Source organism: Saimiri boliviensis, chromosome 6 (genome assembly GCF_048565385.1).
Source record: "Saimiri boliviensis isolate mSaiBol1 chromosome 6, mSaiBol1.pri, whole genome shotgun sequence".
NCBI classification, from domain to species: Eukaryota; Metazoa; Chordata; class Mammalia; order Primates; family Cebidae; genus Saimiri; species Saimiri boliviensis.
Genome location: NC_133454.1, coordinates 21,602,503 through 21,629,820, shown reverse-complemented (window position 1 = coordinate 21,629,820; position 27,318 = coordinate 21,602,503). Strand labels below are relative to the sequence as shown.

The following is a 27,318-nucleotide window of genomic DNA, read 5'->3' as shown; positions in this document are numbered from 1 at the left end:
TCCATATAAATAATGAAGAAGAAAGTAACTAGAAATATAACCTTAGTCGTTATTAGTTATTCATAGGTGATCTTAGTTATTCATAAGTGATCTTAATTCTTTTACTCATGCCTCTCAGGTTGAAAGTGTGAACCTGGGGTGACATTGTGAAATGAATGGCCCTAAGGCAAGATGCTTTAAGCCCTCTGTCACACCCGTAAAAGGGCTGCTGGAGGGCTCCTTAGCTATGCGGCAGGGCCAGTGCTGGGAAAGTGCCCGCTGTTTAGCCAGCTAGGGAAGGAGGTGTCCAAGATGACTGAGACATCTCACTCCCAGGAGGAGTTAGGAGAAAACGCTGCTCCTCCAAGCTCCTGAAGTAGGCCTGACGCTGTCAGGTAGGCCCGCAGATATCCAGGGGCTTAAATGTCTCTATGTGTTGCTGTGCTTCAGTGGTCATGTTTCATGTCCACTCTCATATTCCTCTTCTGCACCTGTTTCCTTTTTTCTTAAAAGAGATAATCAGTAAAAGTAATATAAATCTTAATGTCTTTGTTCTTTCTTAACAAGTATGGAAAAGTGCTGACACATTATGCTCCTTACCTCATCTACTAGAAATTCCTGAGCCCCTACCTGTATGACACGTGATGTACTTGACCCTATCACTGCCATGCCCTATCTACCCTGCCCTCAGTCGCCGACCACCAAGGCCATGGCCTACCTACCCTGCCCCCAGATTTGAAACTCAATAAAAGTCAGAATGTCCAGGCATTAGGGGCCACTGCCAGACTCCATGCTTTGGTTGGCAGTGAACCCCTAGGCTCACACTCTCTTTTCTCTATCTCTGTGTCTTTTATTTCTACAATTTCTCATCTCTGCACCAGCAGAGAGGGGCTCACAGGACCCCATAGGGCTGGACCTTACCTATTACCACTGACCCCACAGAAATACAAAAACCACCAGAGACTATTATGAATATCAATATAGGCTCAAAGGAGAAAATCTGGAAGAAACAGATAAATTCCAGAACATATACACCCTCTGAAGACTGAAACAGGAAGAAACTGAATCCCTAAACATACCAATAACGAGTTCCAAAACTGAATCGGTAATTTTTTTAAAAAGGCAGAAAAAGTCCAGGACCAGAAGGATTCACAGCTGAATTCACCAGATGTATAAATAAGAGCTGGTACCATTCCTACTTAAACTATTCCCAAAAATTGAGGAGATGGAACTCCTGTCCAACTCATTTTGTGAGGCCAGCACCATCCCAATACCAATACCTGGCAGAGACTCAGCAACAAGAAAACTTCAGGCCAATACACTTGATGAATATTAATGCAAAAATCTTCAACAAAATACTAGCAAACTTACTCCAGCAGTCCATCAAAAAGTTAATCCATCATGATCAAGTAGATTTTTATCATTGGGATGCAAGGTTGGTTAAACCTACACAAATCAATAAATGTGATTCATCACATATAGAGAGCTAAAGACAAAAATTCCATGATAATTTCAATAGATACAGAAAAGGCTTTCAATAAAATTCAACATCCCTTCATGTTAACAACTCTCAACAAACTAGGTATTGAAAGAACAGACTTCAAACTAATACAAGCCATCTATGACAAACCCACAGCCAACATCATACTAAATGGGCAAAAGCTGGAAACATTCCCTTTGAACACTGGCACATGATAAGGATGTCCTCTTTCTTCACTCCTATTTAACACAGTGTTGGAAGTCCTGGCCAGAGCAATTAGGCAAGAGAAAGAGATAAAGGCATCCAAATAGGAAGAGAGGAAGTCAAACTATCCCTGTTTGTAGATATGATCCTTTATCTAGAAAACTGTATAGTCTTGGCCCCAAAACTCCTCAAGTTGATAAACAATTTCAGCAATGTTTCAGGATAAAAATCAATGTATAAAAATAACTAGCATTTCTATATACAACCAACAGCCAAGACAACAGCCAAATCAGGAATGTAATCCCTTTCACAATTGTCATAAAAAGGTAAAATACCTAGGGAGGTGAAAGATCTCTACAATGAGATTTACAAAACACTGCTGAAAAAGATATCCAAAATGACACAAACAAATGGAAAAACATTCCATGCTCATAAATAGGAAGAAACAATATCCTTAAAATGGACACACTGCCCAAAGCAATATACAGATTCAATGCAATTTCTACCAAAGACATTCTTCACAGAGCTAGGAAAAAAACGTTCTAGTTTCATATAGAGTCAAAGAAAGAGCTCAAATAGCCAAAGCAATCCTAAGTAAAAAGAGCAGGAAAAAAGAAAAAAAAAAAAAAAAAGCAAAGCAGGAGGCATCATGCTACCTGACTTTGTACTACAGGGCTAGGGAACAGCATTGTACTGGTACAAAAACAGACATAAAGACCAATGGAACAGAATAGAGAGATTAGACATAAGGCTACACACCTACAACCATCTGATCTTCTATGAAGCTGACAAAATCAATGTGGAAAGGACTCTCTAATCAATAAATGGTGCTGGGATAACTGGCTAGCCATACGCACAAGATTGAAACTGGACCCCTTTCTTACGCCATATAGAAAAATAAACTCAAGGTGTATTAAGGATGTGAAACAAAAAAACTACAAAAACCCTGGGAGACACTATGCGTGATATCATTTTTGACATAGGACCTGGCAAATGTTTCATGACCAAGATGCTAAAAGCAGTTGCAACAAAAGCAAAAATTGACAAATCTATCTCATTAAAGAAAACAACTTCTACACAGCAAGAGAAACTATCAACAGTGTGAATAGACAATCTACAGAATGCGAGAAAATGTTTCTAAACTATGCTTCTGACAAAGGTCCACTATCTAGCATCTGTAAGAAACTCAAATTTAAAAGAAAAAACCAACCCCATTAAAAAGTGGGCAAAGGACATGAACAGATACTTTTTAAGAAGACATACATACGGCCAACAAGCATATTTAAAAAGCTCAACATCACTGATCATTAGAGAAATGCAAATAAAAACCATCATGAGTCACCATCTCATGTCTTTTTAATTAGAGCCCTTCTGACTGTGAGATGGTGACTATTTAATATTTATTATTTTTATTAAAGTTTTAAATAACATATTTTATTTTTATTAATTTTTATTTTTTATTAAGTTTTTTATTTTTAATAATAGCCATCTCACAGACTTAATGACTGTTATTAAAAAGTCAAAAATTAATAGATGCTGCTGAGGTTGCAGAGAAAAAGAAATGCTTACATGCTACTGATGGGACTGTAGATTAGTTCACCCGTTATGGAAAACAGTGTGGTGATTCCTCAAAGAGCTGAAAACGAAACTACCATTAGACACAGCAATCTTATGACTAGGTATATGCCCAAAGGAGTATAAAGCATTCTATCATTAAAACACACGGAAGCATATGTTCATTGCAGCACTCTTCACAACAGCAAAGAGATGGAATCAACCTAAATGCCTATCAATGGCAGACTGGATAAAGAAAATGTGGTACATATACACCACAGAATACTATGCAGCCATAAAAGAGAAGAGATAATGTCCTTTGCAGGGCTATGGATGGAGCTGGAGGCCATTATCCTTAGCAAACCAACACATCAACGGTAATTAAGTGGGAGCTAAAGGAGGAGAATACATGGATATAAAGAGGGGAAAAGACACTGGGGACTCCCTGAGGGTAGAGAGTAGGAGGAGGGAGAGGAGTAGAAAAAATAACTATGGGATACTAAGAGTATCCCCTGAGTGATGAAATAATCTATACAACAAACCTCTGTGACATGAGTTTACCTATGAAACAGACCCACACCTATAACCCTGAACCTAAAAGTTTATTTAAAAAGTGATGTGAAATTTGATAGTGATAATGGTTGCACAACTCAGTGAATATGCTAAAAAAACTTTTGAATTGTGTGCTTATAAAGGGTGAATCTTAATGGTCTGTGAATTACATTTCAGTGCAACTGTAATTTTTTAAAAGTCATCAACCATCTCAAAAAATTAAAAATAAAATACAGAAAATATACAAAATAAATAATATGGACCTATAGGATGTGTCTGCAAAAAATAATACAGAAAATCCTGTAAAAATAAAAAGAAAATGATCAAATTGAAGAGTATAATACATGAAATAACTATACACTGGACGTGCTTAACTGCAGAATGAAGATAATGGAGGAAACCATCTGTAGACCTTATGCAAATTAAAGAGGAGAGAGTAAAAAAAAATTATTGAAGAAGTGAGAGGAGACTTGAGGAACTACAGGAAAATAAGAAAAGTTCTCCTGGACATTCAGAAGAAGGTGAAAGAAATATGGAAGAAAAATTATTGAAAGGCTTAATGGCTAAAATTTCCCAAACTTTGGAGAAGCCATAAATTTACAAATTCAAGAATTCAGAGAACTCCAAGCAGGATAGATAGAAAGAAATTCACACCTAGGGAAATCCTAGTCAAATTACTAAAAACCAGAAATAAAGAGAAACCTTTAGAGCACTCAGGAAGAAATGACATGTTATATCAAGGGCAATAATAACTCATAATCTTGCTGATTTCTTATCAGTAAATATGGAGTCCAGAGAGTGGTGCAATTATTTTTAAAGTGCTAAAAACACCCAGAATAAAAATATCCAATGAGATTTTCATTTAAGAATAAAGGTGAAAATAAAGATATCTTACAACAAAATAGGCCAGGCACAGTGGCTCATGTCTGTAATCCCAGCACTTTTGCAGGCCAAGGCAGGAGGACTGCCTGAACCCAGAACTTTGAGGCTGCAGTGAGCTAGGATTGCACCACTGCATTCCAGCCTGGGTGACAGAGTGCACACCCACCTCAAATAAAAGAACCCCCATAACAATTAAACAAAACAGAGAAAATAAAGCCAACAGAATTTATTGTCAGAAGATCTGCATGACCTGAAATAATAAGTGTTTCAGGTTCAGGAAAAATGATACCAGATAGAAACATCTGTCCTTAGGAAGGAAGAAAAGGCGCTGGAAATTGTAAGTATCTGGCTAAACATAACATACTTGATTTTCTGAATTTATTTCAAATAAAGCAAGAATTGTAGCATTACCTCAGTACTGTAATATTTTCAGTTATTATAACACGGCAAGTATAACATAAGGTAACGGGAGATAAAAGTATATGGGGTTGCAAGGTTTCTGCATTTTATGATGTGCTACGCTGTTAACTCTAGAGAGAAAAGTTAAGGATGTATGTTGTAATTCCCAGAACAATCACTAAAAGAAATAAAGAAAAAGAAAATAATGCAAAGAGAAATAACCAAAAAACCAAAAGATAAAATAAATAGAATTCTAAAAATTATTTTAAAAACTAGGCAGTAAAGAAAAAAGAAAAAAGCAAAAACAGAAGAGACAAACAGAAAACAAGCTAAACTAGTAGACCTAAATTCAGCCATGACAATGGTTACAATAAATGTGAATGGACAAAATATTTCAATTAAAACCCAGAAATTAATATGATGGATGTTTTTTAAAAAGCAAGAAGCAAAGCAACAATATCCTGTCTAAAAGAAATATTTGACAGTAAGTGGATGGAAAGAGATAACCATGCAATCAACATAAACAGCTGGACTTGCTAATTTTGTAGCAAACAGACTACGACTTTTTCCAATTATCAATTTTATTGTTTCCCACCTCCAAATCCATCCACCTTTGGCCTGCTTGGTGGTACTGCAGGTGCCGCCTTTTTAAAGTTTTGTCAGTAGAGGGCGCTGCAGGGACACGGTAGGAAGAAAGGGCTTTTGCTTCTGGTTTGGGGTGCTTTTCTTTCTCCTAGGTATGAGTGGCCAGCAGTGTGTGTGCAGGACATCCAGTGCTGCACGTTTTCTATTGACTGTTGGTGGCATCTTTATGGGCAGCTTTCTAGACAGTTTGCACTAGTTGACATTCCAGTGACTCTTTCAGGGGCCTCACTAGGTGTCTTTATAGTGAGTTCCAGAGACACTTCAGCGAGTTGTTGCCTAGTGAATTTTGTCAGGACACTACTGTGCTGCCAGCTCCAGTTTGTGGCACCTCCATGAAGTTCTCTGCTGTCTAATGTGCCAAACTGATATTTCCAATCAGGTCTGGAAACCTGAGACTCATCACGCTTACGGCCCTGTTCAAAATACGTCTCTTTCTTACGTACTGTTCCTCAGTCCCACAGGGAGTGGCTGCTCCCTGTATCTGTCATTCGTCATTCACGGTGGAGTTTGTTTTGCCACTCAGTAATTAATCTCATGTTACTAATGAACAACTCCTTATATTCAATTTGCCCTGTTCAACTTCTGTGCGATTTCTGGACCTTGACTCATACAGATCTCAAGACAAAGAGCTTTATTAAAGCCAAAAAAAGAGAAAGCCCCCTATAAAATGATAAACGAGCTCATCAAGAAGACCTTTAGAATTGACAAAATCAGAGAAACAAATAGATCATGTCAGTAGTAATTAGAGACTTTAACATCCTTCTCTCAGAAATGGGAAAAATTAAAACACATAAATGTTCTGAATAAAACTATCAAACACCTGAACCTAACTGATATGCTTAGGACAATACTCTCTAATTACAACATACTCATTTTTTTTTCCCCAAGTTCATTTGTTCACCAAGTGATGTTTTGAGCTACAAATTAAATAATTTTAAAAAACTAAGTTAAAAAGGATTAAATTTATATAAAATATGTTCTTTGATCTCAATAGAATTAAATTGAAGTCAATAATAATAAAATACTTTGAAATATATCTGATAATAAATATACTTCTAAATAATAAATTGATACAAGAAATGAGGAAAATTAGAAAACATTTTGATTTAAATTCTAATGAAAACACAACATATCAAAATTTGCAAGATCGAATGAATGAAAGTAATGTTTAGAGTTATCGCTCTGACCAATGACCCCTGATAATACCTTAAGAAGCTACCAAAAGAACAGCAAAGTAAATGCAAAATTTATAGAAAAAAGAAAATTAAGTTCAGAGATAAAGCAAATAGAAAATGACAAATAATTTAAAAAATTAACCAATGTGAGTTTTTTGAAGACTCAGAAACTTAGTAAAACTCTAGCTAGGATGATCAAGGAAAAGGGTGAGAAAACATAAATCATCAATATCAAGCATAAAAAAGGGATTATTATTTTCAATCCTATAGACACTTAAATATTAAAAGAATATCAGTAATAACTTATATCACTTATTCAACAACTTAAAAATTCAGCAAATTATTTGAAAAATACTATTTACCAAAACTGACGTAAGAAAAAATAGAAAATCTGAATAGCTCTATATCTAATAAGAAATTAAATCATTATTAAATCCTCCCATAAAGAAAACTTCAGGTCTAGAAGGTTTTACTAGTTCTATCAGACAACAAAAAATGAAATAAAATTCTATCAGACATTCAACAGAGAACTGAAACCAATCTTACATAAATAACTTCAGAAAATAGGGAAGAAAAACGTCCTAACTAGTTTTATGAAGCCAGCATAACCATAATGCCAAAATCTGACAAAACATTAAAAGTAAATAAGGCTAATATTCCTTATGAACATACATGCAAAATCACCTAACAAGATGAGCAAATTGAATCAATAATAGAAAAAAAGAATAATATATCATGATCAGGTAAGTTTTAATCACACTATGCTAAAGTTAATCGATCTTACTTGCTGTATTAATATATAAGAAAAATCAGACAATCACTTCAATAGATGCAGAAAAAGAACTTTACAAAATTTAAAATCCATTCATGCTAAAAAAAAGTCTCAAGAAATGAAAAATAGATGAAAAATTCTGTAAGCTAATAAAGGACTCCACCAGAGACCCTGTAGCAATTATTATACCTAATGGTGAAATACTGAATCCTTTGCCTAGGTGGAAAATACTGAAAACTTTTTTTTTTTTTTTTTGAGGTGGAGTTTCGCTCTTGTTACCCAGGCTGGAGTGCAATGGCACGATCTCGGCTCACCGCAACCTCTGCCTCCTGGGTTCAGCCAATTCTCCTGCCTCAGCCTCCTGAGTAGCTGGGATTACAGGCACGCGCCACCATGCCCAGCTAATTTTTTTAGTATTTTTAGTAGAGACGGGGTTTCACCATGTTGACCAGGATGGTCTCGATCTCTTGACCTCGTGATCCACCCGCCTTGGCCTCCCAAAGTGCTGAGATTACAGGCTTGAGCCACCGCGCCCGGCCTGAAAACTTCTTCTAGTTTGTCTTTCCTAGATTGGAAATGAGGAAAGGATCCAACGAACACAAATACTGGAAAGTTAATAAAGTGGATGAAGTAAAGCTGTTTCTATCTGCAGCTAATATAATCATTTACATAGGAAATCCAAAGGAAACTACAATACATATATTAGACCTAATAAGTAAATTTGGTAAAATAGTAGGGTACAATGTTAACATGTAAAAATCACTAATAATTTATAGCAGTAAATGTGTACATAGTTTCATTTACATGTGTAAAACTTAAAATATTTTGGAATAAATTTAACAAAGACGGACAGAACCTGTACACTGACAGCTATAAAATGTTACTGAGAGAAACTAAAATGGACCTGAATAAATGGAGGCATATACCATGTTGAATTTCTTAAGATATCAACTCATCTTAAATTGATCTATAGATTCAATACAATCCAAGTAAATTCAATCCAGTAAATCTGAGAAAGCTTTTTCCCTCTAGTATCTCTGACCTGGCCAAACGTCCTTTGCCTAATCTATTGTCTACTACTAGCAGGTATGAAGTAGGAACTTTATAAAGTTTCAGGAGCTTTATAATCTGAGCCCTGACTATCTTTGCATCATCATCTCCTGTGACCGCACACCTACTGCATACTTCAGGTATGCGAAACTACATACAACTCTCCCTAAGGGTTATTATATTTCTTTTTGTTTTTCATTTTTTATTTTAGGTCCAGGGGTACATGTGTACGTTTGTTATAGAGGTAAATTTTGTGTCATGTGGGTTTTGTGTACAGGTTATTTCATCACTGTGGTAATCGGCATGGTACCCGATAGGCAGTTTTTGATCCCCCCCCCCCCCACTTCCTCTGACCCTGCAACTTAAATAGGCCTCAGTGTCTGTTGTTCTCTTTTTTGGGTCCATATATACTCAATATTTAGCTCCCATTTTATATAGGAGAACATGTTTGGTTTTCTGTTCATATGTTAGTTTGCTTAGGATAATAGCCTCCAGCTCCATCCACGTTGCGACAAAGGATGTTATGTAGTTCTTTTTTATGGCTGCATAGTATTCCATAACGTGTATGTACCACATTTTCTTTTTCCATTTGACCATTGATGGTAATTTCGTGTCTTTGCTACTGTGAATAGTGTTGTGATGCACACACATGTGCATGTCTTTATGGCAGAATGATTTACATTCTTTTGTGAATTTACCCAATAAAGGGATTGCTGGGTTAAATGGTAATCCAGTTTTAAGTTCTTTGAGAAATCGCTACACCGCTTTCCACAATGACTGAACTAATTTACATTCCCACCAGCAGTGTATAAGTGTTCTTTTTGCTCCACAACCTTGCCAGCATCGGCTTTTTTTGGATATTTTAATAATAGCCATTCCAAGCGGTGTGAGATGGGGTCTTGTGACAGTTTTTATCTTTATTTCTCTAATGATCAGTGATGTTGAGCTTATTTTCATATGCTTGTTGACTGTATGTTGTCTTCTTTTAAAAAGAGCCTGTTTGTGTCCTCTGCCCACTTTTTAATGGGGTTGCTTGTTGTTGACTTGTAAATTTGTTTAAAATTTTCATAGTTGCTGGATATTAGATATTTGTCAGATGCATCTTTTACAAATACATTCTCCCATTCTTTAGGTTGTTCACTCTCCTGATAGTTCCTCTTGCTGTTTGGAAACTGTTTAATTAGGTTCTGCTTGTCAATTTTTGCTTTTGTTGGAATTGCTTTTGGCATGTTCATCATGAAATGTTCACCAGGTTCTCTGCCCAGAATGGTATTTCCCTGTCTGTCTTCCAGGGTTTGTATAATTTCAGGTTTTACATTTAAGTCTTTAATCTACCTTGATTGATTTTTGTATGAGGTAAGAGGAAAGAGCTCAGTTTCAGTCTTGTGCATATGGCCAGCCAGTTACCCCAGCATTATTCATTGAATAGGTAGCCCTTTCCCCATTGCTTCTTTTTTGTTAATCTTGTCAAACATCAGATTGCTGTAGGTGTGTGGCATTATTTCTGAGCTTTCTATTCCGATTGATTGGCCAATGTGTTTTTGTGTCTGTACCATGCTGTTTCATCTACTTTTGCCTTGTAGTTTAGTTTGAGGCTGAGTAATGTAATGCCTCCAGCTGTGTTCTTTTTGCTTAATATTTCCTTGGCTTTCCTAGACTTTTTTTTGGTTCCACTTAAATTTTAAAATAGTTTTTTCTAACTCTATGAGCATATCCCTGGTAGTTTTATAAGAATAGCATTGAATTTGTAAATTGTTTTGAGCAGTACGGCCCTTTTGATATTGATTCTTCTTATCCATGAACTTGAAATGTTTTCCCATTTGTCTGTGTCATCTCTAATTTTTTTTGTGCAGTGTTTTGTAATTCTGGTGGTTGAGGTTTATAATCTCTCTGGTTAGCTATATTCTCAGGTATTTTATTATATTTGTGACAATTTTGAGTGAGATTGCATTCTTAATTTGGCTCTCAGCTTGGATGTTGTTGATATATGGAAATGCTACTCATTTTGTAAATTAATTTTGTATTCTAAAAACGTTAAAGTTGTTTCTCGGTTGAAAAAGCTTTTGGGCCGAGACTATGGGGTTTTCTAGATATAGAATCATGTTGTCTGCTAACAGGAATAGTCTGACTTCTTCTTTTTCTATTTAGATGCCCTTTCTTTCTCTTGCCTGATTGCTCTGGCTAGGACTTCCAATACTATGTTGATTAGGAGTGTTGAAAGAGGACATCCTTACCTCCTGCCAGTTTTCGAGGGAAATGCTTGCAGCTTTTCCTCCTTTAGTACGATGTTGGCTCTGGGTTTGGTCATAGATGGCTCACATTATTTTGAGGTCTGTTCCTTCAATGCCTAGTTTGTTGAGAGATTTTAACGTAAAGGGATGTTAAATTTTATAAAAGCCATTTCTGCATTTATTGAGAAGATCATGTGGTTTGTGTCTTTAGTTCTGTTTATGTGATGAATCACATTTATTGATTTGCGCATGTTGCACCAACCTTGGATACAGTGATAAAATGTATTTGGTCGTGGTGGATTAGCTTTTTGATGTACTGTGGGATTTGGTTTGCTAGTATTTTGTTGAAGATTTTTGCATCAAAGTTCATCAAGGATATTGGCCTAAAGTTTATTTTTGTTGTTGTTGTTGTTGTTGTTGTTGTTGTTGGGTCTCTGCCAGGTTTTGATGTCAGGATGGTGCTGGTCTCATACAATGAGTTGTTTAGGAGTTCTACCCTCCTCAAATTTTTTGGAATACTTTCAGTAGAAATAGGCCCAGTTCTTTTCCAGACATCTGGTAGATTTCAGCTTGAATCCTTCTGGTTCTTGTTTTGTTTTGTTTTGGTTTTTTAATCTCTTCTTCATTCAATCTTGAGAGGTTTTATTTTTCTAGGACTTTATCAATGTCTTCTAGGTTTTCTAGTTTATGTGCATAGAGGTATTCATAACAGTCTCTGAGAGTTTTTGTATTCTGTGGGGTCAGTGACAATATCTCCTTTGTAATTTCTGACTGTGTTTATTTGGGTTTTCTCACTGTCTTTTCTTATTAGTCTAGCTAGCAGTTTTATCTATCTTATTAATTCTTTCAAAAAACTAACTCCTGAATCCATTGATCTTTTGTATGGGTTTCTTGATCTCCATTTTCTTCAGTTCAAGATTTAGGTTATTTCCTGTGTTCTGCTAGCTTTCAGTTTAGTTAGCTCTTGCTTTTCTAGGTCTTCTCATTGTGACGTTAAGTTGTTAATTTGAAATTTTTCTGACTTTTTGGTATGAAATTGACAAGCTGATTCGAAAACTTACATGGAATGCAAGGATATCAAAAGAAATCTTGAAAGAACAAAGTTACATAGCTAACGCTACCTGATTTCAAAATTTACTATAAATCTGTAGTATTTAAGATAGTGTGATACTATTTAATGATCCAAGAAATATATCAATGGTACAGAATAAAAAACTAGGAATAGATCCTCATTTATATAGTCATTTCTTAAGATAACAAATCAAACCAGTAAAAAAACACATGTTTTCCAATATGTGGTTATTACGGTAAAATACGCATAAAAATTACTAACTTAACCACTTAAAATTGACAATTTAATGGCATTACATATATTTATATTGCTGTACAACCATCACTGCCATCTTTCTCCATAACTCTTCATCTTATAAACTAAATTCTGTATACATTAAATCATAACTCCCATCCCCTCCCCTAGGCCTTGGCAACCACTATTCTACTTTCTGTCTCTATGAGTTTGATTATTCGAAGTTCTTCATATCAGTGGTGTTATATAGTATTCGTCATTTTGTAACTGGTTTATTTTACATGGTATAATGTCATCAAGATTCATCTATGTTGTAGCGTACATCAGAACTTCATTTTTTAAAAATAAAGCTGAATGACATTTCATTATATGTATATACCACATTTTAATTATCCATTCTTCTGTCTTTGGACAATGGGTTGCTTCCATATTTTAACTATTATAATAGTGCTGATAATAAACATGGTGTACAAATATCTCTTTGAGACCCAGATTTTAATTGAGTATATACTCAGAAGTTGAATTTTGGATTATATAGTAATTCTATTTTGAATTTAAAAAAAAAAACAAACTTCCATAATGTTTACCACAGGGGTGTGACCATTTTATATTCCCAATAGTGAATAAGGTTCCAATTCTACCACCTCTTTCCCAATAGCTGTTATTCTCAGGGATTTTTTGTTGTTGTTGTTAGTAGCCAAAAAAAAAAATATATATATATTTTTAACAAATATGCCACAACTCCATATCTGTACCAAAAACAAAAACAAAAAATTATGACAATCACCTGTACTTCTTCCAATACACAAAATTAATCTGAATAAACCATTTAACTCTCTCAGTAGTCTTGTTCGCTCCCACTGGAGAAGCTAAGAGCCCCTGAAAAACTGTGCTATGTAAATGGTAAAGTCAGACTTTGAAGCCAAATCTGTCTGTCTTTGACTCCTGTGCTGTTTCTTCTCTTTTGTTTCATCCCTGAGTTCTATCTCATCATCTTTTTCATCACTGAACCGCCAGGGGCCAGCAGCATCTTCAACCCTGTAAATACTGGTTGAACAGATGATTGAATGGCTTCTAGAGCTCCCTGCTGCCTGAACACAATCCTCTCCACAAAATGCGGCACACCCCCAGTAATCAATCTGTGGTATCCTTCTCTGTAGGGAGCTTGGTTTTAAAGTCTTATGCTTAGACGGCATAACCAAATTATGAGAGAGTGAAAAAAGAAGATCATTAAAAGCTTGCACATTGAAATGAGGACCATTTATACCTAAAGAGCTAGTGACATATGAATTAAGAATAAAATTTTAAAAATCAGGTTCAAAAATCAGTATAATATTTCCTCTGATTCGATTTAGAGATAGTTTAAAATATTCCGTTTGCTTATCTTTAAAATTAAGAGGCAAAGAGGGGGGTCATCAACTTCTATCTAAAGTGCAGTACACTTAGTGATAAGAGAGGGTCTGAAGGAGGCTGGGCAGTACTGGAAGACAAAATGTCGGGTAGGAACTGTGGAAGGAAGACTGGGGAAAGAGAAAGCAAACGCAGAGGGCAAGACACTGAGGGAACTCTCTCCTTGTTACACAACGCACAGAACCTGCCACCGTTTTAAAGTATCTAGATAGAAGAACTCTGTCCCGGAAAGTCTTGCCTTCCCTTAGGCTGGGATTGTTAATGCTCCCAAGGTGATCCAGTTCCCAAGACTAGGATGTTCTGCTTTTCAACTAGCCTCAGGGTAGAGAAAGGCCTTTGTTGCATAGCACGGAGCCTCTGAGCTCTCAAAATAACATTGCCAACCACTGAGAAAGAACCCAAAGGAACACAATAGAATGAAACATAGAGGCACCCAAATCACTGTGATATTCATTAAAAACAGATTTTTGACCCTACAAGAGTTAAGCTTGAGCCCCGCAGGGCTGGTGCACAACCAGACTCCCCACCTGGCTTCCTCTCCGCTCTGTTTAAGGCCTGCCTCCTTACTGCTTCTATTCCCTTATTTCTTGCCAGTAGGTCTGTCTGCAAGAGTCCTTGTCACCTCCCCAAATGAGGTCTCCTAAACCTTTCCTTCAGTTTCTTTGGGTAACTTATATTCAGTTTTTTTCCTCATTTTCCACCATGAGGAAAATGATACTTCCACAGTCTTCAGCTGCTTGTCTTGATAGACATAAAGACTTCATAGTCACTTGCTCGGCTGAAAGCATTTTATGATCTGGTTTGTGATTCTTATCCATTCATAGAATTTATCAACCAAATCAGGACACTTTTAGAGCTGAACAGAGCCCTGTTGATAATGACATGGAAGCAAGAGTCATACATGGACTGTCCTGGGCTAAATGTATGGTCATCCCAGTGATGGACTTACGGTAAAGAGATGCTACCATCCTAAGCAATCATATTATACCTTGTAATACAAATTATCACACAAACAGTAACAATTCTGTTTTCTTTCAGAAAGATAAACAGGAAGCGAGGCATACAGTGCAATTATTCAGGAGAGTGAGAGGGAGAGAAGAAAATAAAGAGGATAAAGATGAGAACCAAAGAGAGGAAGAGACTTAGGTGCTACCTCCGTAGGTACTAGAGTGAATGCTGATAGCTTAGGTCAGTTTTTATGTTTATACGGGAGATGCTTGTCCTTGGAAATGTTAAAGCTCTATTTCCTTAATTCTAAGAGAAACACCTTTCCACATTTAAATTAGGCTGAAATTGAAAAGTATATTATAAGGGATGTCAGAAAGAACTCTTTAGCTCCTAAGAAGAGGAATAATTGGCAACAGAGTTGTTATTGCCTATACGTGTATGAACTTGACAATGCACAGAAGGTAGAGCTGTTCACACTAACAGCTGAGTTGATATATTTACATTGGTAGCCCCATATGTGGTTACATTTTACACTGAACCTAGATTTATAATAATTGCTCAAAATGTCCTCAGCAAGACTGTACTATGATGTCACACTACAGTAAAAAGTTAAGGCCTGCAGAGGACACCTGCAGATTCCAAGCAGTGCAATTAAAGGCACTGGAAACCACCAAGTACCTTCAAGTGGTTCACAGAGTTTTCAAGTCTAGTACAGGTAGACATGGACAGGCGATGTTTCTAGAACTACAAGTTAGGCGTGGATGATAACTAGTAGAGGGTTAGGGTGACTTTCAACAGAAATTTGTTAACTGCTAGAGATAAATAGTTTAATTAAAGGAATACCAAAAAAAGAACCATCAGTTCGACCATATAGCTAATCTAGATCAAACTGTGGCCTTCTTCATTTGCATTGAAATTGCACTGTCAGCCGGAAAGGTGTTGAAGAGGACAGGAGATGAAACTGAGGCTCGCCCCCTGACGCAGTGCATAACTGCGGACGGCCGGAAGGGACTCTGAAGAATTCTAAGTGTTAAGAAGGATTAGATTCAGATTTTGATTATGACTCTTAACATAAATGGCACGTGTATGCGTAAATTCACGTTGGAGAGCAGGGTTTTGTTTGATTTTCACATTTCATCCTCTTATCTGCTAATGGCTGCCCGCCCGTTATTGAATTAATAGTCTGTTTCATGACGGACTCTGTCTTAAAGTCAAGGAAGTAGAATACTTGTCAGCCCAACAACTGCCTTAATCCTCCTCACCTTCAGAGGCTCCACCAGCAAATGAATCACCCAATTTACCCACCCTCATGGACAAAGGCAGTAACTAAAATACTATAATTTCCAGAACTAAACCAGAAAACCAGATTTCTGATTTAAATTGGTTAAACTGACAAAGAATCAGGTTTAGCCCTAAGAAAAAAGATTTGTGTTTGTGATATTATTATACATTTTAATGCGGATACTAGTAGCTCAATTCCTGAATTCAGAAAATCACAGAATGTGATAGTAATACCACTAAAGGATATTATAAAATTATTTAATTTTGATAGCATTCATGTCATATCAATATAGAAATATAAAAAATTGACCAGATATGAATTATGAAGTGGCTATTAGAATATTTAACATTAAAGGTGAATACCAGATGAGAAAAGGTATTTTTTAAAATCCAGAATGAGATACTTTAGCCTCAATGTAAAATGAAACATTCATTGACTGTGCTCCTTAGATTACTTCTTTCAGATTTTAAGTGTCTCACTTTGGAAAGCTAAAATTTTCCAGACCACTCAAAAGCTGAGGAAAAAAAGAGCGAAGCGTACCAGCTAAAAGGGTAATCACTTGTGTGTTGAGAACACTATTTTCTTTCTATTTTTAATACAGTATTTGCAAAAATATTTTTGTTCAGGTTACAGACAAATCATTCTATCTCACTTACCAAAAAGTAAAAACTGATTTCAAATGAGGAAATGAAATATTATTTCCCTGTTATATAACTGTACTGGCCATTTATTTGCTGCTCTGTTCTATATTAATGTTTGCAATTGAACCAGATTCAACAGTATGGTAAGGGTGTAGATAGTCTCCTGCAGGTGTGCTGAGGAACATAACTGAAATATTCCTTGCAACTTATTTCAGGTGGCATTTTGGGATTTTAAGATGCGCACAACATGTTTCTCAAAGGTAATTGAAATTCTGATTTTGTTTTTTATGCTGTTAAAAAATGAAGAGGATTTGAGATACCAGTGTTTTCAACAATGTGCCGACAATCCAAAAGTGATTACGTTGTACTTGGATGGGAGAAATAGAAATGGAATTGGCTTAGAACCAAAAATAAAAATAGTAAAGAATTTGTGATATGTGCTGATGGGAATGTGGGAAGGGATGGAGCAATATGTGGCGAGGTTGCTGGAGGACGTATATAGACTTTATGTTCTCAACCAAAAATCACAAGTTTTGTTACTCCAAATATAACAGTGGGAACAATAGGACAGAAAATCACGGCTGCCTCAGAAAAATCCAAAAATTGTCCTTCCAAGAGTATATAAAGACGTAGTAAAACATTGACAAAAGTGATAACTATAAATAAGAAACCAATTATTGTAGACTAAATTATATTTTTCAGGCTTGTTTCTGTTTTCCCCAAATTATTGCTAGTAGTCCAGGCAAAATGTGTGGATATGAAAAAAAAAATATTATGTTAACTGTGCCTTCTGAGTACATTTATTATTTCCAATCTGCATTTATGCATCCAGAAATACGTTGTGGTAAAAGCAAGAAACAACTCGGTCTCCAGAGTCGACTCTTTTCCTTACAGAAACAAAAGACAAGCTTCTTATCACACACCTAGGTATTGTGCCTCCCAATAAACAAAACTCCAAATCAACCTTTCCCTTACACCAGAAAGAACAATATCCCATTCAAAAACAACAAAACACGTTCTGAAGAAGAGACTATAATAGATAACACATCTGGAAATATATTCTGTTCTTCCATTAGAATGCAGCTTATGTGAAGGTCAGAAATCTTTTCAGAAAGTTTTGAAGTATCTTATTTTAATGTCTGCCCTTTGATTTATTTTCCAAATTGGGGCAAGCTTTTCATCTCATCATCAGCATTTCAAATAACATATCAAACCAAAGGAGTTCCAGTCGCAAAATTTCATTACTGAACATGAGGTAAATTTGCAATGTGAATAAATGATCAGTTTTTGAACAAGATGAAGAAGTAATTTTTTTCAGATATTTTTGTCCCTTCGTAACAGGATTCCTTCAAACATAAAAGCTTTCTAGGGGATTTAAATTTTATATATGCTTCAAGAACATTTGGTTTATACACAACACTTTCATAATGCACTGTGGCCCAAGGGACATATACCTCTAAAAGTACATCTTATAACTAAATATTTAGAGTAACATACTAGGTACAGGTGTGGGGAGAACACTGAAGACTCTCGGATAGATTTGAGAATCATGAATAAAAATGATCTAAGAATAAAAAAAATTAACTGAAGGTTCATGACAAAAGGTGACAAATGAGAAGTGAAAAACCATGTAACTCACCAATACGACCAATGCTTGTCACCAGGGACCCATGACAAATCCAAGCTCCACTGAACATCGATCTATAAAGGGAAGGAAGAAAAGAGTTATCACTTTTGTGGAAATGAAAACATTTGTGTGCAAAGAGTACAGTTTGGACACATTCTGATAGAATCATACTTCTAGGCAGGCTTGGGTATAGGGTACAGAGAGAAAGAGTGTGTGTTAAAAAACTGCCTTGCTTTTACTTCTGCAGCTACAGCTTCATACATATATTATACAGGTATCCTTTCTGGTGAGTTGAGGCCAATGCTAGCCCTCAGCAAAATGTAACTAACAAAAGTTTAATGAGAACCCTCTATTGGAATATTAAATACCTTTTTTTTTTTTTTTTGCTGTTCTTTCTAAAAAGCACATCTCATCAAATTACTTCTTTGCTTAAAAAGGTTTCCCACTTTGAGGGTCAAGCCAAGACATCTGAACAGAATTTATAATGCTCTTCAGGACCTGATCCCTGCTTACTTTCCTTCCCAATTTGCTGTCTCCATCCAGACATAATAATTTATTTGCATCTCTAGAAATTCACACATTTGCCATCGCCCATAGGCCTTTGAATATGAGGATCCCTCTGCCTGGAAAAACATGCCTCCCCTGTTCTCACAAAAATCTCTTGCCTGCCTGATTTTGTTAATGCTCAGGATTCAGGCAGTTATCATCTCCTCTAGAAAGCTCCTTTGGAAACCAAAGGCTCACTCAGGCGCACACCCACCAGACTCTTGCAGCATCTAATTTCTAATTTACCTAACATTTACAAGTTTAGGTTGTGACCGTTTACTAAATGGTGTCATGTTATTGTTTGATATTTGTATAATATTTTATTTATTGTTTTAATTTTCAGTACCTAGTAGAGTTTCTGACATATAATAGGCGCTCAGTAAATGTCTGATGCATAACTATATGGATTGAGTGAATCAGCATATAACAGAACAAGTGAATAATTTAGTCACAATCAAGCATTTTTATGTCAGGGACCCAGCTAAATTCATTACAAATATTTGCTCTGCATTCTTTTGCCCAGAGTCTGTCTTCCTATGATGTAAATTACTTGTCTCAATTTTCTAAACCCATTCCATTCTCAAGATCATTAATTCTTCAGTCTTCTAGCTTGGGTTTCTGGTGACTAATGACCAAAAGTTAGTTTGCTGGAAAAGACCCGAAAGAAATCAGTATATAAATGCAAGAAGGTTATAGAACACCAAGTAGATTTAACCCAAAGAAGACTATCCCAAACTAATTAACAGTCAAACTTCAAAAGGTCAATGATCAAAAAAGAATACTAAAAGACACAAGAGAAAAGAAACAAATAATATACAATGGATGTCTAATATGTCTGGCAGCAGACTTTTCAGTGGACACCTTACAGACCAGAAGAGACTGATGTGGCATATTTAAAGTGCTGAAGGAAAAAGAGAACCTTTCTTCTAGAAAAGTATATGCAGAAAAGATATCCTTTAAACATGAAGGAGAAATAAAGACTTTCCCAGGCAAACAAAAGCTGAGGAATTTTATTAATACCAGAACTGTTCTACAAGAAATACTAAAGAGAGTCTCCAATTTGAAGGAAAAGAATGTTGATGAATAACAAGAACTCATCTGAAGGTACAAAAACCACTGGTAATAGTAAGTACACAGAACAACAGAGAACAGTTGATATGGTTTGGCTTTGTGTCCCCACTAAATATCATCTTGAATTGTACTCCCATAACTTCCATGTGTTGTGGGATGGACACAGTAAGAGATCATTTGAATCACGGGGAGGTTTCCCCCATATAGTTCTCATGGTGGTGAGTAAGACTCATGAGATCGGACGGTTTTCTCAGGGGTTTCCACTTTCGCATCTAGCTCATTTTCTCTTGCTGCCGCCATGTCAAAAGTGCCTCTTACCTCCCGCCATGATTCTGAGGCCTTGCCAGACATGTGGAACTGTAAGTCCAATTAAACCTCTTTTCCTTCCCAGTCTTGGGTATGTCTTTATCAGCAGCATTAAAATGAACTAATAAACTATTATAACACTTTAACTGTGGCACGTAAACTATTCAGATCTTGAGGAGAAAGACTAAAAGAGAAACCAATAAAAAAATAACTACAATTTTTCAAGATAAACACAGTACAATAAAATATAAATAGAAACAACAAAAAGCTAAAAATCAGGGAGACAAAGAGTTTTTATTAGTTTTCTGTTTGCTTGTTAGTTTGTTTATGCGATCAGTGTTAAGTTGTCACAGTTTAAAATAATAGGTTATAAGACAGTATTTAAAAGCCTTATTTATGGTAACCTCAAATCAAAACCATACCCTATATATACCAAATACAAAAAGCAAGAAACTAAATCATATCACCAGAGAAAATTGCCTTCACTAAAAGGCAGATAGGAATGAAAGAAAGAAGAAAGAGAAGACTACAAAACAACTAAAAATAAATAACAAAATGTCAGGACAAAGTCTTTACTTATCAATAATAACATTGAATATAAATAGACTAAACTCTCCAATCAAAAGGCAGAGCCCCAAGACAACAAAAGGCACAGAGTGGTGAATGGATAGAAAAACAACAAACCCAATGATCTGTTGCCTAAGGGAAGTACACTTCACCTATAAAGACAGAGACTGAAAATAAAGGGATGGGAAAAGAAAAAGATATTCCGTGCAAATAGACACCAAGAAACAACAGGACTTTTTGTTGTTGTTGTTTTGAGATGGAGTCTTGCCCCGCTGCCCAGGCTGGAGTGCAGAGGTGGGATCTCAGCTCACTGCAACCTCTGCCTCCTGGGTTCCAATGATTCTCCTGCCTCAGCCTCCTGAGTCACTGGGATTACAGGCACATCCTACCATGCCCACCTAATTTTTGTGTTTTCAGTAGAAATGGGGTTTCACCATGTTGCCCAGGTGGGTCTTGAACTCCTGACCTCAGTTGATCCACCCGCCTCAGCCTCCCAAAGTGCTGGGATTATAGGCGTGAGCCACTGCACCTGGCCAGCAACTCTGTTTATATTAGACAAAATAGATGTCAAGACAAAAACAAGAGAAGGTGAAAAGGGTCAAATCAGCAAGAGGATATAACAACTGTAAATATATATGTACCCAACACTTGTGAACCAAGATATATAAAGCAAATGTTATTAGAGCCAAAGAGAGAGACAGACCTCAATACAGTAATAGAGACATCAATACCCAACTTTTTGAATTGGATATATCATCCAGACAGAAAATCAACAAACAAACATCAGACTTAATCTTTACTATACCCTAAATGGAAGTAATAGATATATTTACAGAGCATTTCATCCGATGACTCTAGAATACACATTGTTTTCCTCAGCACATGGATCATTCTCAAGGATAGACCATATATTAGGCTACAAAACTAGCATTAAAAGTTCAAAATAATTGAAAGTATATCAAGTACCTTCTCTGGTCACAATGAAATATAACTAGAAATTGGTAACAAGAGGAATTTTGGAAACATACAAACACATGGAAATTAAACAATATGTTCCTGAATATAGTTGGTTATTGAAAAAATTAAGAAGGAAATTTTAAAAATAGCTTTAAACAAATGATAACGAAAACAGAATATACCAGAAACTATGGGATATAGTGAAATGAGTATTTACAGGAAAGTTTATAGCAATAAGCACCTACATCAAAACAGTAGAAAAACTTCAAATAAACAACCTAATGACATATCTTGAAGAGCTAGAGAAGCAAGAGCAAACCAAACCCAAAATTAGTAGCAGAAAAGAAATAATAAATATCTGAGCAGAAATTTTCTCTGATTTCATTACTCTGATAACAAAACCAGACAAAGACACATCAAAAAACAAATGAACAAAACTACAGGCCAATATCACTGATTAACAGTATTACAAAAAATTCCTCAACAAAATATTAGCAAACTGAATCCAACAACATTTTTATTAGGTCAATGTGAAAGTCATTGCCATTTTAATGGCAAAGCTGCAATTACTTTTGCACTGACCTAATAAAAATTATTCATTATATCAAGTGGGATTTATCCTAGGGATACAGATATGCAGGTATGCTTTGACATATGCAAATCAATCAGTGTGAGGGGTCAATCAGTGTCTTACATCGTATCAATAGAATGAAGAACAGAATCCATATAAACACTTCAATTGATGCTGAAAAGGCACTGGATAAAATTCAACATCCTTTTATGATAAAAATCCTAAAAATAAAATGAGTATAGAAAGAACATATCTAAACACAATAAGAGCCATATATGACAGACTCACAGCTAGCTATACTAAATGGGGGAAAACTGAAAGCCTTTCCCTTAAGATCTGGAACATGACAATGATGTCCACTTTTACCAATGTTATTCAATATAGTACTAGAAATTCTAGCTAGAGAAATCAGACAACAATAAATAAATAAAGGATATTGACATTGGAAAGGAAGAAATCAAATTATCCTTGTTTGTAGGTGATATGATCTGGTATTTGGAAAAATCTAAGGAGTTCACAAAAAACATTAGAAATGATAAATTTAGTAATAATACAGAACACAAAATCAACATATGAAAATCAGTATCATTTCTATATACCAACAGTGAACAATTTGAAAAAGAAATCAAGAGAGTAATCTGATTTATAAATTAAATAAAATACCTAGGAATAAGCTTAACCAAATAATTGAAATATTTCTACAATGCAAACTATAAAACATTGATGTAAGAAATGAAGAGGACACAAAAAAGAAAGCTATTCCATGTTCATAGATTGGAATAATATTATTAAAATATCCATTCTACCCAAAGCAATCTACAGAGTGAGTACAATTCCTATTAAAATATGAATTACATTCTTCATTCTTCACTGGAGTAGAAAAAACAATCCAAAAATTTTCATAGAACTACAAAAGAGTCAGAATAGCCAAAGCTATCCTAAGCAAAAAGAACAAAACTGGAGGAACCACATTACTTGACTTCAAATTATACTACAAAGCTATAAAAACCAAAACAGCATAGTACTAGCATGAAACATATTTCATGGTCCACCATGAAATACTTACACAGTCCACCATGGATGGACAGTTAGGCTAATTTCATGTCTTTGCTATTGTGAATAGTGCTACAATGAACATACATGTGCATGTGTCTTTATAATAGAATGATTCATATTCCTTTGGGTATATACCCAGTAATGGGATTGTGGAATCCCATGGTCGTTCTGTTTTTAGGCTTTTGAGGAATAGCCACACCGTTTTTCACAAAGGTTGAACTAATTTACACGTCCACCAATAGTGTAAACAACCTTGCTACAACCTCACCAGTACCTGCTTTTTTTCCCCGTTATACAGTAGCCATTCTGACTGGTGTGAGATGGTATTTCATTGTGGCTTTGATTTGCATTTTTCTAATGATCAGTGATGTTGAGCTTCTTTTCTTACATATGTCTTCTTTGGGAAAGCGTCTGTTCATGTCCTTTGTCCACTTTTTTTATGGGGTTCTTTCTTGTAAATTTAAGTTTCTTACAGTTAGTAGCTTGATCTCTAAAGTTGCTGACCTTGGGATGTTTTCTTTCTTCTTCTTGTTTTATCCTCTTTGGTGACCTGAAGGGTTTAATTGTGGTATAGGGTGGATTCAGATGACTGGCTGCATTTCTGGAAGATATGAGGGGGCCAATGCTCAGTTCTTAATTCCTGGACTGTGTGGTCTGAGGAACTTGTTTCACGTCTGAACTTTAGCTTCTTGGCCAAGGTGCTCCCTGAACAATTGTTGCTATTCTTCAATGGGTGGTGTCAGCCAAAGTGTTTCATGGTGTAGTGGCAGTGGGATCCATCCTCATTTGCATGTGTGAGCAGCAGCAACAGTGGAAGCATGGTGAGGTGCATACTCCTTGGCTGCTGCAGGGTACTAGCAGGTGCTGGCATGCCTGCTTCTGTGTGGGTTCACCACAGTGGCCGAGCCAGCTTGCAGGGTCAGGAGGCCCCTGCTGGCAACTGTGCACAAGGTTGTGCTGGCTGTGGTGTTAGCACAGGGGCAGGGCACTATTGGGCAGAGGTCTGGGTGTGCCGTCTTTGTGCCTCAGGCTGGGATGGTCGCTCAGGATCGGGGAGGACCCGCTGTTTTCTGTATGTTGTTTCACTCCCATGGCAGTGTTGAAACAAGGACAGAGTGCTAACATGGCTGTGGCTGGTTGGCTCTTTGCCCACCAAGGCTCTGACTGCAGTGGGGGTCCAGTGGGGAGTAGGGGCAAAGCGCACTCCCACAATAGCAGTGGCAGGGCAGGGTGCATGCACACATGCTCATTGGCTGGGTGAGAAAAGTAAAACATGTCCACACACACACATGCTGGAAAGGTGATGAGGATGGTTGCTGTGGGCCCCAGGGGTGCTGCAGTGTGGGCGGGAGCAGGTGGGCTAGTGTTTGACTGTAGGGGCTGCCCTGCTGGATCTTTCTGCCTGTCAGGTATGGTCCTCCCATGTGGGAGTTATGATATAACTCTTAGGAGACCCAAAGCTGCCCTGCAAGCAGGTGCAGCAAGGCTGGCCCCTGGAATAGGACAGTGGACCAAAGGGTGCTCAAGTAGGACTGGCCCCATCTGACGGGCAAGACTGCTCTGCAGAGTTCAGGTCCGTCAGTGTTCCTAGGGCTAATATTTCCTATGGGAGCAAGTCGAGCCTAGGGGGATGGACCTTCCTGGTGGTACTGAGCTACAGATGCTCTTCCACCAAACCCTCTGGGCTCCACATCAGCTATGTGCTACCCCTATCACTTCTCTAAGCAGCTCTCTGCACCAACTTGAGTGGCCATGGTGTCCCTGAAGTTGAAGTTGCCACTTTCAGCTGACTCTCTCGAGTTTCTCCAGTTTATTAGTTCTGGTTCCAAGACCACCTTTTATGCCTTCTTTGAGTAAACTCCAGTTGATTCACATTTCAAGTGTGGTTTGTTTCAAGGCAGAGTGGCACCACCTCTTCTCCAGCTGGGATTCCAGAGGCAGGTGGTGAGAGCACGTTGCTCTTGGCCAGTTCAACTCACCCATTCCCTGGGAGTTGCTGGTGTCCAGGAATGGGTCCTGGAGCATGGCAGCCTCCTGTGGGTTCTCAGCTTCCTCCCTCTTAGCCCAGCTTCTGTGTCCTCCCTCCAACCACTCTCGGCGCCTTCGCTCTGAAGATCTGTTAGGAGCACACCAGCACATTGGTCCCTCACTGTCAGCTGTTTCACCTGGCTGCATCTAGTCAGCCATCCTGCCTGCTCCCTCTACAGCAGTTCAAATCCCTGAGTTTTCCCCTCTTTCATTGAATATCTCCAGGTTCCTCCAGTTTATTATTTCTGGTTCCAAGACCATTGTTTATGCCTTCTTTGAATAAACTCCAGTTGATTCATGTTTCAAGTGTGGTTTGTTTAAAGGCAGAGTGGCCTTATGATCTTCCTATCTTAGATATGGTGCTTCTATGGAAGCACATGAGATCGGTGTTAAATTAGGGTTAATTGTCCTCCCATTGCTCATACTCCTTCATGTCTCCTCCTCCATCTGACCACATGGTACAGCTCTAACCTGTGACTGCATGTTATCTTGTTCTCTTTGCCACATACACTTAAATCCTTTATCTTTAAAAGCAAAGAAAGTGCTTGATATTGGGCACTAGCTCGTTATTCTTCCTTCTGGTTGAACCTTTGCTGGCATTAGTTATCTAAGGTTTTGTTTTCAGTTATGCTAGATAATATTACTAGATCAGAAATATAGAAAATAGAATAAAGAAAGGAAACAGGTCTGTTAGTCCTGAGGCAATTAGTAATATATCCAAAGGATTATAAATCATTCTACTATAAGGACACATGCACACGAATGTTCATTGCAGCGCTGTTTACAGTAGCAAAGACCTGGAACCAACCCAAATGCCCATCGATGATAGACTGGATAGGGAAAATGTACATACACACCATGGAATATTACGCAGCCACCAAAAACGATGAGTTCGCTTCCTTTGTAGGGACATGGATGAACCTGGAAACCATCATTCTCAGCAAACTGACACAAGAGCAGAAAATCAAACACCGTATATTCTCACTCATAGGCGGGTGTTGAACAATGAGAACACATGGACACAGGGAGGGGAGCACTACACACTAGGGTCTGTTGGGGGGAAATGGGGGAGGGACAGGGGGGTGGGGAGGTGGGAAGAGATAGCATGGGGAGAAACGACAGATACAGGTGAGGGGAAGGAAGGCAGCAAATCACACTGTCATGTGTGTACCTATGCAACAATCTTGCATGTTCTTCACATGTACCCCCAAACCTAAAATGCAATTTAAAAAAAAAAGTGATAACTTTTAGATTTGTTTTTTTCAGCCTTAGGTCACATGTAAGCGTAAGGGAGTGTGGAGTGAGCATGGTACTGTATAAGTTCCAGGTTTTTACGGAGTTTCCAAAGTCATTATTTTGTATGACCTTACCATATTCTCTCTGGAAAAGACATTGAATTCATGTGACCTTTGGTATGATGTTGGATGTTTTGGTTATTTTCTTAATTCTTCTGTTTATAAACAATTGTTTATAAACAATGACAAAATGAGACTTTTTTCTCCACAAGTCATTCCCATAATTAGAACTACTTCTTAGATTTGCTTCCCAGAAACCTGTTTCTCCTAAACGGTTTAGGAGTCAAAGTTCTCAACTTTCCGGTTAAAAAAATTATAATGTAATAGAGCATAAGCATATTTTAGAGATCACTGACTCCAGTCTCTCATTTGTAGGAACGTCACTAAGAACAAATAACAACTTAACAAAGGAACTCACCTACCTGCCTCCTAACTAAACGCTGTGTTTATTACTTCCCGTTTCTACCACCACCCTCCGCAGAACTACTTATCTGCATCTGTTTAACAAGGCACATAACTTCCAGGTGAGTACAGTGTATACTTTACAAATAGACACTGTGGTTAATAAAAAGTAAAACAATTCAAGGACCTCTGAGAAAGCAACAAATTATCCACTCAAGTGTCTGTCTATATATTGAAAATCTCAGTGATCTAGATGGCTATAGGAAATAATGTGATGGGTGTGAATTTTTAGAACACGAAGATTTCTACATCGAAGATAGTCTTTACTTATAGCTCATGGAATTGTTCAGTTTCCCAGGCTTCCCATATGAGACAGGCTTTT

The 27,318-nt window shown here is 37.0% G+C and overlaps 1 protein-coding gene across 3 annotated transcripts in view; it reads right to left on the bottom strand.

Annotated features, from left to right (window-relative positions):
* Window positions 1-27,318, bottom strand: part of TENM4 (teneurin transmembrane protein 4) — a 3,045,593-nt gene that overhangs the window by 1,102,440 nt on the left and 1,915,835 nt on the right. For all 3 annotated transcript variants that reach the window (XM_074400388.1, XM_074400391.1, XM_074400392.1), the window contains one exon: window positions 18,150-18,211. The gene's annotated coding sequence lies outside the window, so the exon portion shown is untranslated. The remainder of the gene's footprint in view (window positions 1-18,149; window positions 18,212-27,318) is intronic.